The sequence below is a fragment of the Artibeus jamaicensis genome, unplaced genomic scaffold (genome assembly GCF_021234435.1).
Source record: "Artibeus jamaicensis isolate MK-2021 breed Jamaican fruit bat unplaced genomic scaffold, CSHL_Jam_final scaffold_286, whole genome shotgun sequence".
Classification (NCBI taxonomy): Eukaryota; Metazoa; Chordata; class Mammalia; order Chiroptera; family Phyllostomidae; genus Artibeus; species Artibeus jamaicensis.
In genome coordinates, this window is record NW_026522034.1 from 11,951,202 (window position 1) to 11,962,148 (window position 10,947).

Here is a 10,947-nt window from a genome sequence, read left to right on the forward strand (position 1 = left end):
TAAACAAAACACAAAATCAGCTTACCATAAAATGTAGTAAGTTGTTACTAAAAATTGGCAAAACTATCAGAATTAATAATATAATTTTACTGCAAAATGCCATTTTTATTGAGTGCATATTTTTTAATATTGTCCCACTTCTATTTCTTTAACCTCCTTTTGAGCAGAACCAACCACCAAAAACAATGAGGACTAGGAAAATGGCAGGATTATAAACACCCTCTTGTTTCTGGTCATCCGTGCCTGGTGTTCTCCGAATTTATGGCACAGACTGACCTCTTCCTCATAGGCTTCCTACAATCTCTCTCTAAACCAAAAACATGCAGGCAATGAATTATAAATCCACTAGACAATATATTCTGTTTAATTGCCAATTGTTCTGTGGATATCCCAACTGGTGCTAATTTGAGTGTGAAAAATCAGCACATTTTATATTTAATAAAATTAAATAGTGATATAACTAAAACCATTTATTCCCCATTCATTTAAAGTTATGTAATTGAAAATATACTCCATGTAATGGGATCTGAGCATATTAAAATGAACCAGACAACAAGGTCCCTGTCTCAATAGAGTTCACGTTGCAACAGGGGAACAGTAGAAAGAATCAAGGTCATCATAATGCGGTTTACATTTCTCTGCTATGCCAAATAGAAAAGAAATTGCCTTTCTCACTCTATTTAATTGTGACATCAAATGCCTACCACACAACACACGTTTATATGGGTAAGCGAAGTGAGCAACTGCTGTTACTACGACTACAAAGCCACCTACTTAGATTCACAAGTGTTCATCTGAGATCTCAGAATATACCATGGTGTAGTTATAAATATGTTTTGCTAGGTTCTTCACAAATAAGCAAAGTAATATTAACTGTAGAGCCTAAATATTATCTATTAAAGACTATAAAGATGATAACACGTACTATTCACATGCCAGTCATTGAGAAACACTGACATTGTTTAATGCTCTTCACTTTTCCACGATTTCCACTTACACTTACCTCAGAGCACTCATGAAGTATCATTAAGCCTCTTTTTCAGGACACCTAGTTCTCTTAAGCACTATGGGAAAGACCTTGTGTGCTGAAACGATTCTTGAAACATATCATTAGCAGAGTAGTCTTTAAACAGAGAAGTCTTTATGGAAATAGGATTAGCATTCTCTTTAAGGTTAAAAACTAAGTAGATATAATTACAGAGTCACAAATTGAATTTCATTTCACCTTCAAATGCCAGGGCTATGGTCAATGGTTGTGTGTTTTGTCTAAAGCGCCAGGGATGTGGCAGAGGGTATGGATGGAGCTAAGATTCAATCGACACTCTCTGCTCACTAAACCCTGCACTCTGGTGTAGGGCTACAGCAGCTTCCAGGAAAAGGGTGCCTCTTCCTAATTCATCTTCCTTTAAAAAGCTTCCTTTTTTTATACTTCTCCCAGAGATTCTGTATAGGCTACTAGATCTTGGACAAGTGCTCCTAGCAGTACAGCCACTAAAGGCAGCAGCAAGCACACAAAGATGCTTCCACAAACCAACCCTTTTTTCTGTAGGGTCAATTTTGACAATAAGAGTTGAAATTCGAAGAGTTAATTTCCATAAATATAAGCTTAAAAGAACCAAAAAAAAGCCTTAGAGGTGAAAATGTTCTTTGTAAGAGGAGATGATGCTACTGACCGCTTGGGTCACATGTTTTAGAGGAGTTTTCCCCATAGCGGTAATGACTGCACACAGATTCACATAGTCTGTCACCAAGTCTGGCTTGTGACCAGCAACATAGGCCCAAGAAGCCATAGGGAATAGTGTCTGGCTAAAGGGACTGGAAGAATTACCAATTACCTTGACCTGAGCATCACTGTGATCTAAACTTTGATCTAACCTAGCACCTACTCCAGCTACATGTGCCTAATTACATCCCATTATTCAGACCCTCTTGAGGGTCTGGTCTCTCAATGACTCCTCTCCGTCCCCAGCTCCCAGCACAATATTGGGCGTGTAGATTTAATAAATGCTAGTAAACAAATAGGATACATTTAGAAATTGCCACTTAGTTGTTCCTAATAGCCATTGTTGTAAACTCAACAGTGAAGGCAATTAAAATCCTATCTGCTGTGGAATGTAAACTCATTTCCTCTCATTAGGCTCTCAGCTAAATTCTATAACTATGTATCGATTACCTACTAAGTGTAAGGCACTATATACCTAAAACTGTAAGGAATGCAATGATAAATTTATACAGAGTTGCTGCTTTTAAGTAGATAGAGGTACGAGGTCAGAGTGTATCCACCAGCATGTTGTCATTCTCTACCAATAAGAAACCTATAAACAATGGAATTCATTTTAGAGTCACTTTAAGAATTGGAGCTGAGCTGCCTTAATGTTTAACCAAAGTGAATAAACAGCAAGATCTTTGTCATTAGCTACAGAGTTTTGTTGAACATTTTTACCTAAGATTTCCCAAGATCCCCAAATTCAGTTTTTCTCCCAGGGAAGACAGTAAATTTTGCCATGGTGTCCAAGAAGGGAGTGATAATCAAGACCTTAAGAATGGATGATCTTGCCCTGGCTGGTGTGGCTCAGCGGACTGAGTGCTGGCCTGCAAACCAAAGTGTCTCCAGTCCGATACCCAGTCTAGATATATGCCTGGGTTGCAGACCAGGTCTTGAGTAAGGGGCACACCAGAGGCAACCACACATTGATGTTTCTCTCCCTCTCTTTCTCCCTCCCTTCCCCTCTGTCTAAAAACAAATAAATAAATAAAATCTAAAAAAAGAATGATCTTGCAACAGGGAGGGAGGGAGGGAGGGAGGGATTTAGCCTGCTGCCCAGTAGAATTGGAAGTACAGCAGTACAGGGTGCTCCCTGCACCCTGATTCCCACCTGTGTCCCAGGGCTACTGCCACCTCACGAGGATTTACAAGTATTACCTTATGCCCAGTAATTGACACTTAACATTCTAAAACTCAAAAGCATGACTGTAGTATATCTTAGGCACTTGGTATCCATACTACAAAATTATGTAACTGCCCAGTGGCTCGTCAATGCTATGGCATGTTTAGAGGAAAAAGTACAATAAATTATTCTGAGTAGAGTTGGTTTCAATTTGCCACTTGTCCAAATTGAATACCAATTATTTAATGAAAACAGTTCATATTGTGATATTGGCTTATTTCACAGTAATCTTGTTTTAACGGAAAAATTGCATTGTGGGATTGATGTTGCCTTTGAATTATAGGTTCTTAATATTCTGCATTTGGGTTATCCAACTCTTTGAACCATAAGTCAAAATGCCACATAGTCAAACTAAATGAAGCAGTCGGCCAACAATACAGTGTAGATGAAAAAAAAACATTAAAACATTACTGCACTCAGCCATCATTCACAAAATGTAATAGGGATTTCACAGTCTTACATTCTCATCACAGAGAATGGAATGAAAAAGAAAATGTCACATGATTAATCATTTCTCCTGACAAAAAGTTTAATAGGAAAGGGAGGTTGTTGTATTACCAAGGTAAATTAGTCATCTTGGCCTTGGTGCTATATTTCCATGGTGATTCAAAATAGCCTGAATCTTCCTTATCCCTAAGCACCTGTCAGGTTTTGAGATTGCCCTAAGTATGTGACAAAGCTCAAGAAACAGCAAAAAGATTTACAGGAATGGCAATTACTGTAAATGGCAATAAAAGACTTGCTTTTGATGATACGTTCTTTTGTAAAAACAGCTTTTAATAAGTTGAAGTACGATGCAAAAACTAACTTTCAAATACCAACAAGAGAACATATTATTTTTTCTTTTAAAATATTCAATTCCTAGGATTATACCAAGAAGAACAAAATAAAATTTGAGGCAATGTGAAGAAAATAATGGTTCACTATGTGATGAAATGGCCCCACTGCAGAGTATGCTCAAAATTCAACAAGCAGAAGACAGTTCTTACTAACAGGCATCACCTCTTGAAGAAAAAAGATCAGAAAGCTTTGTCAGTTCGACCCCAAAGTTAATATGTCTGGTCTGTATCTAACTGGAAGCAGGATAAAGAAAAAGTGGTGAGCAGTTATAAAATTAATGAAATAGCAGAAAAGAACATACATCAAAAACACTAACCCTGAATCAAGGCCAGTAGTTTGCTGAAGCTGCTGGTTTCAAGCAGGAACCTAAAGTCATGTCTTTCTATGGTCCTTTGGCCATTTCAGAACTTAGGAAACATAATAGTCAATTCATGAGAAAGAAACATCTGGGGGGAAAAAGAAAAAAAAACAAAAAGAGATATGGAGGTACACTTAGGGCAAAAATAAAATTAATTAGAACATGAAATAAAATGATAAAAACATATTCCTAAATTTAGTCCTGTACAATACTTGGGGATTTGAAAACTAAAAATAACATAAAGCAGCTCAGTTTCTTTAATAGAATCCCCTAATTTACGAGGCATTAGCCTAATTTGATGGCCACCTGTTCCCAAATGCATGTCAAAAACTGAAAGAGTAAACTGTAATTAATTTGGCTTCCTTTCATTCCACAAATCCAAGTGTGAACATGTGCCTAAGAACCACAAAGACAAAGGACAACTGCTATTCCCAGAGAAATCCATCCTTGATTTGCAGGAGTGTCTGCAATGGCAGTGAAGGGCACACAGGTGGGTGGTGATGAGCAGCAATGAGAGAAGCAGCTATAAAAATACTCTCGGAACATCCAGTGGTTTTGACTCCTGAACCAATCCCTTGATTATAAAAAGAAATTATGATAACTCATATGTCGGGGCCTGAAAAGTAAAAATATAGAAAATGGAGACCTGCATCTTCCAAAAAAAAGGAAATTATTGACATATTTTCATGGCATAAAACCTAACGTGTTTTTGGATCAATTAAATAACTGAAAATACTAACACCATAGAAACAAAATATGATAAACTATAGGGAGAGAAGATAACAAAGAGTTCCCATCTGGGGACTTGTGGCAGCTGAGAGTCATGTGCTGTGATGTGCGGTGGGGCTGTGGGATTGCGTGCAGCTCCTAGAGGGCTGCCGTAAATTATAAACCAGCATATGTGCAAGGGGAAGAAGCAGCCCATTAGTAAATCTTTCAAATATAGAGGGGCTCCCAGGAGATTAGTTTGTACATTATTCACAGAAATAACTTTGACTACACAAAGATTTGTGGAGCATTTCAATTGCCCTGAGATAATTAAGAATTTGTTCAGTGAACAAAAATGGAAGCCTTAAAATCACAGTAGCTGAACAAATTATTCCAAAATGGCATCATTTATTTGATAGTAAAATAAATTCGCAAAAAAATTAACAGGAGATTCTATTGTGGTCACTTACACTGGCTAGGGGAATACAAAACTAAGAACAGAGGGCTATTGAATTATTATGTTCCCCTTTCAAAGAAGGATATAGAGCTTCCATTAATAATTATAACTCAATATATACTATATCTGACTGAAATTCAATGCATTTCTCTGCCTGTAACTTAGAAAACTTCTCATAATAGATTCTCTATAATGATAGCACTGGTACAATCTGCTCGAATGTTCAATAAGGCAGTTGCACTGGAGCTCGAAGCAGCATAGAATTTTCATTTCTACCCTGTGATTGAGTGACTAACTCTGGCAAAAATTCTCCTAGTTAAATGTGGCTTTTAATAATAAACTCACTGTCCTTTATAAGACGAGTGCTGGATGTATGAAATGAAGAACAGCTTTCACTTAAACCCAGTCTCACTAATGCATCTTGACTGTATTATCCCTATGCTTGTGAGGGAAAAATTCTTGATGCAGCTTAGAGAGAAGCTACTTTCATCACGTATTTAAAGGAGACATATCAAACTCACAGAAGCAGAGTATTCTATTATGCAAAAGAACAGCCATAAATAAAGAATTTAAGGAGCGAGGACAAGCACACGACTGAAAATTAAATGGGATCTAAAAAGGCAGAGAGCAAACATCAGGAGGGAAGTATTTGTGGTTTTATTTTCTAACCACTGTCTTACTTTTTTCCTATCACTTTTTGATTTTCCTTATAGAAGCCATTTTTAATAACAAATATACTAACACTATCCCTAACCAAGCCCATCATTATATTACGCTTAATATTATAGTTATATTAGCAGCTCACTCTTCCTTCCTCACAGGGTTTTTTCTTTTTCTTTTTCTTTTTCTTTTTCTTTTTCTTTTTCTTTTTCTTTTTCTTTTTCTTTTTCTTTTTCTTTTTCTTTTTCTTTTTTCCCTAACCACATTACATTTCAGGACCCAAAGCAAATGTCAGTGGGGAAAGTTCCTGGGGGCAGGGAGTTCAGATCATAATTCTTTCTCTGAGTCTTTTTGTGAGAAGAGTGGATTAGTCAAAGACCTGACATCAGAATAGAGAATAACACTGAAGCTTAATGTCTAAGCCTAAGGCCATATCTTCTACTCATCCCTTGATTCTAATAATAAATCATCCATGATATTGATTTTTAAAAGAGCAACTTGATTACATTTATAAATTTCCCAGAAGTCACTTGCTCACTCAAGTCTAAGGTTAAGGGTCATTTGGTTAGCATAGTACGTCATGAGCCTAACAAAATCATTATGGCTCACATTTCAAAAACTTCTTATGTAATCAATAAGTTCTGTTATGCACACAAATTTAAAAGAAAAATAACTAAACATATCCTGAGAATTTTCTCAGCAGATGCTAATCATAGTGATGGAAAGAGAGACTTTCTCCGCCTCTTTTCAGTTTATGATGCCTAAATATTCTGTTCTAAATGATGGTAAGAGAGTGAGATCAGCTCGAGGAAACTCACACTGATTTCTCACAGCTGCACACATTATCTCTGTTCTCAGTACTCACAAATACATCTGTGACCAACCCCGACCTCTCAGCTGTATTCAAGTCCTGTATCTCCAGCTGCCGGTGGAACATCACCACTGACTGCTCCATCTCCTCCAACTCTACGTCCTCTTTCCAAACCCACTACCTTGCCTCTTTGAAGGGCTCCTACTTCTAAATGAAACAACATGTGAAAGAGAGCAGAACCATTCCTGGCATATTAGCTTGTACTTCCTAAGGGTTAGCTCCTTTGCTCAAATTCCCTATTTTCTATTCATACTCCACAACCCTGTTAGTCTCCAAACTTAAAATCTCAGATCTCAAACCATTCCATCTGTTCTATTGTCTTCACTAAGTCATTGTCAAGTTATTCTAAGCCAGGTTTCTTCATAACTGTATTATTGCATTAGCATTCTATAATTTGCCTTTATCTAAATTCACTCACTCCCATCCTGTTCCCTCTCACCTGCAACTTAACATTTCTCAGTTCTCAAGGTTAATCTTGGTAAAGGCCTATATATACCATGTGGGTTGCCCTCACAGAGCCTACAGCGGACTCATATCACATAGAAGTCTAAATGTGCGCATGGGAGACAGGATACGCAAGTTGAGAGTCATTAGTATTTCTATGCTGGAAATCCTTCCTGGAATTTCTTAGGAAACGTATGGCTCGCCAAATCCCAAATCCCCACAGACATCAAAAAGATGAAAAAAGTATTATAATTCTCCTGCAAAAAAATCAAGTTTGACAATTAACACAGAGGTATTACTGCTGAGGAGAGGGAATCACTGACATCAAGTTGAAAACACGACAGAACATGCTGACACCCGGGGTCCAGGATTCAAGTCTATGTTCCCAAGACCCGAGACAGGAGCCAGTAGAAAAGTGTTCATAACCTGTTCAGTCAGTCAGTCTTGTAGCTGCTGCTTTGCTGTGAATATGTATCCATGGCCTTATCTACTGTTAAAGTACATTTTCAAATGAAGTTAGTATTAATACATTTACATTCATTATAAATTATAAACAAATCCTGTGAGTGAAGTTCCAAGAAATAATAGGTACTAGGCAGAAAGTAAGTCCTTAAACTGGCAATTCTGACAAGTGATTCTCTGTAGTGCTGTTAATATTGCTTAGAGATCTAAATGTCAGACCATTTGAATACTACATGATGTTGGCTGGCATTTTTGTGTTGAATATTTGCTACAGGCAATTTGCTTGTAAACATTCTTAAATTAATATTTCCCACTTACTGTACAACATTTTTAAAAATCCATAACATAAAAAAGTATGCAGTACTTCAAGAATAACTTAGGGCTTCAGGAATTTCCAGGAATTCCTGAGAATTTCAATTTCTTATTCTACAAATTCCAAAGATTAACATCTGTCAGGAATTTTTGAAACACTAAGAAATACACAAACACAATTCTATTAAGTTCAAAGAATAAAAATTTACACAATTGGAAAAAAACAAGAAGATGGAATTAGAAATTGGTTATAAACACTAAAGTAGAAAGGGGTCTCTCAATACAGGGGATGAGTTAGACACAGAAAGAATAGCACACTCACCAGCACACCAATGCAAAGCCACAGCTGATTTGGAGAGCAGTGAGCTGTCTGGTTTGGTTGCTGTTTGGAGTACAGAAAGAGACCAGGGTTGATAAGACTAGGGTAGAAAAAAGGTTGAGGCAACATTTTGAAAGGTGTCAAATGCTTAAAAGCCCATTGTTCCTATTTAAAATCGGTTCAACAAATAGTTGTTGAATGTTTCCCGTTTTTTCCACGAAGTTTTTCCCAGTGATTTTCGCACTTCCTTCTTTCAACTTCAGTAGAATTTAACACGTTTACCAGACATTTAACAGCTGTGAGCCTGTGAGGAGTCAGGGACAGGGTTCAGTGCTACTTGATGGCAATACCTCTTGAGACCAAGAACTGCCTGCATCCTGTCCTGCCCTGGCCAACACCCTCCTCCCCGTGGAGCTCCTGGGGAGCCCAGTGCACGATGAACAACAGTAGAATGGACATCAAGGGAGCACTGTATGGACAGCTGAGCAAGTGGCAGAAAGCCCTCAGGTTAATTGAACCTAACATATGTCATGGGACCTGGAGACAAGTTCAGGATCATCACAAAAGAAAGAGAACATGAGTGAGCAAGAAATTCAGAAGAGATCCTAGAAAAAGAGAGGAAGGTAGTTGAATTTACCTAAAGGAGATAGGTTCTACCTCCATCTAGTTAGCACTGTGACAAAAATAAAAATTAAAAAAACAGTACATACAGTAGAGTCATGCCTTTAAAGGTATAAAATTCTGCTCATCAGCAAACCGTGGTCCAATGGAGATTCTGAGTTCTGACCTACTTTGATCCTTCTTTGGTGGAGACTGGGAAGCACCTAGTAGAAGAGGGAATATAGTGGGTATGTTGATTAGCTATTATCTTAAAATAGGATTTCTTTACAGAGGATTATTGACATTTTAAGGCCAGACAATTCTTTGTAGTGGAGGGATCTCCTGTGCATTGTAAAATGTTTATCAGCATCTCTGGCTTAGATACCAGTACCATTCCTCAAATTGTGTCAACCCAAAATGTTTTGAGACATTGCCAAATGCCCCTGGAGGGACAAAAATGACACCTGGTTCAGAACTATGACCTTCAAATAGCTTCCATTTATTTTCTCTCCTATGACTACTGGGCACATGTTAGGAAGTCAGCTGCACGTGCTTCAACCAGCAGATTCCACTGGGTCTGTCTCTTCTACGTGAGTTGCACTCCAATCTGCATCAAGTCTGTTCATTCCTGTGCCCACACTGACAGGACAGCAGCTATAAAAAGGAAACTCTTCACATGACAATGGCAAAGACACATGAGGGGAAGCCCAACCATGTTCGTTTATTTCGAGTCTTTGCTTATTTTGTCTCTGCTGACATCCTATTCACCAAAACAAGGCACAGGATCAAGCTCCAAGTTAGGGATAGAAGGGACTCTTGGCCAGCAGTGGGAGACTTTCCATTTACATAGCAAAGGACAAGAATATAGATAAATAATTAGGAGTGGCAATTCACTCTACCATAGTGTACCTGCTGAGAAGAGAAGAGGTCTCTTCCCCATCGAGGCCATGCCTTATAATTCTCCTGTTCTTTATAATATTAGGTATGTTAGATGTTACAAGTATCTAAATACTTGTTTGCCTGCTTTTATCCTCAATCTGTGTCTCCAAAGCTCATGTCTGATAATATGTGAAATGATTTAAAAGTAAAACCATGAGCTATTTTGCCTAGAAAGGCTACTGAACTGGCAGACCAGCTGGTGTGGCCCTTAATTCCAACTCAAGCTCTGCTTTGCCTCAGACCGGGCTTCCAGGAAATCTCTGTCAGCATCAACAGGATAGGATGCAACCGCTCCAATCACTACAACAGGTATAATTTAGGACACACACTGAAAAACTCAGCATGTAGATATCGAAGAAGGATGAAGAGTTAGAGGGCCATAAACAGAGAAGTTATCTAAGAGCATTTTACCAGTTCTGTTAGTGGATCAAACTTCCTTTGAAATGTAATCAATTAAGACTCTGTAAGTACCCTGGCCAGTGTGGCTCAGTTGGCTGGAGCATCATACATCAGAAGGTTGTAGTTCAGTTTCCAGACAGGGCACATGCCTACCTTGTGGGTTCAATCCCCGGTCAGGGCAGGTATGGGAGGAAACCGAGCAATGTTTCTCTCTCACACTGATGTTTCTCTGTCCATTCCTCTTTCTCTAAAAGCAATGAACAAATGCCCTTGGGTGAGGATTAAAAAAAAAAGACTCTGAGTAAAGACAGATTTTCCTGCAAAGAATAGTAAGATTTCTAATGCAAGCGAAATCTTGGCTCAGATCACCACAGGACCCAGAAGACCTGAAAGAGCAAAATAAAAAGGGAACTCATACACAGCAAGAATAAACTATTCTCTTCTGCTTTAGAATTTCATCTGTATCTTTAGCATGAAAAAAGTAGCAGGCTGCACACGAGAGCTCTCCGTATCATTTATAGCTGACTAGATGTGACAGCGTAACTATAAAGCAAACTGCACTTGCTTCTCCACCCACGCGGTGGATTTAGTTATTCTCCATCTATTCTTCTATGATCTGTAAGATGTCTG

At 38.2% G+C, this 10,947-nt stretch overlaps 1 non-coding gene across 1 annotated transcript; it reads left to right on the top strand.

Annotated features, from left to right (window-relative positions):
• Positions 1 to 4,099: 4,099 nt before the first annotated feature.
• On the top strand, positions 4,100 to 4,236 carry LOC119046547 (small nucleolar RNA SNORA2/SNORA34 family). Its single transcript, XR_005082008.2, has one exon. It is a non-coding gene; the product is annotated as a small nucleolar RNA SNORA2/SNORA34 family (small nucleolar RNA).
• Positions 4,237 to 10,947: the final 6,711 nt, after the last annotated feature.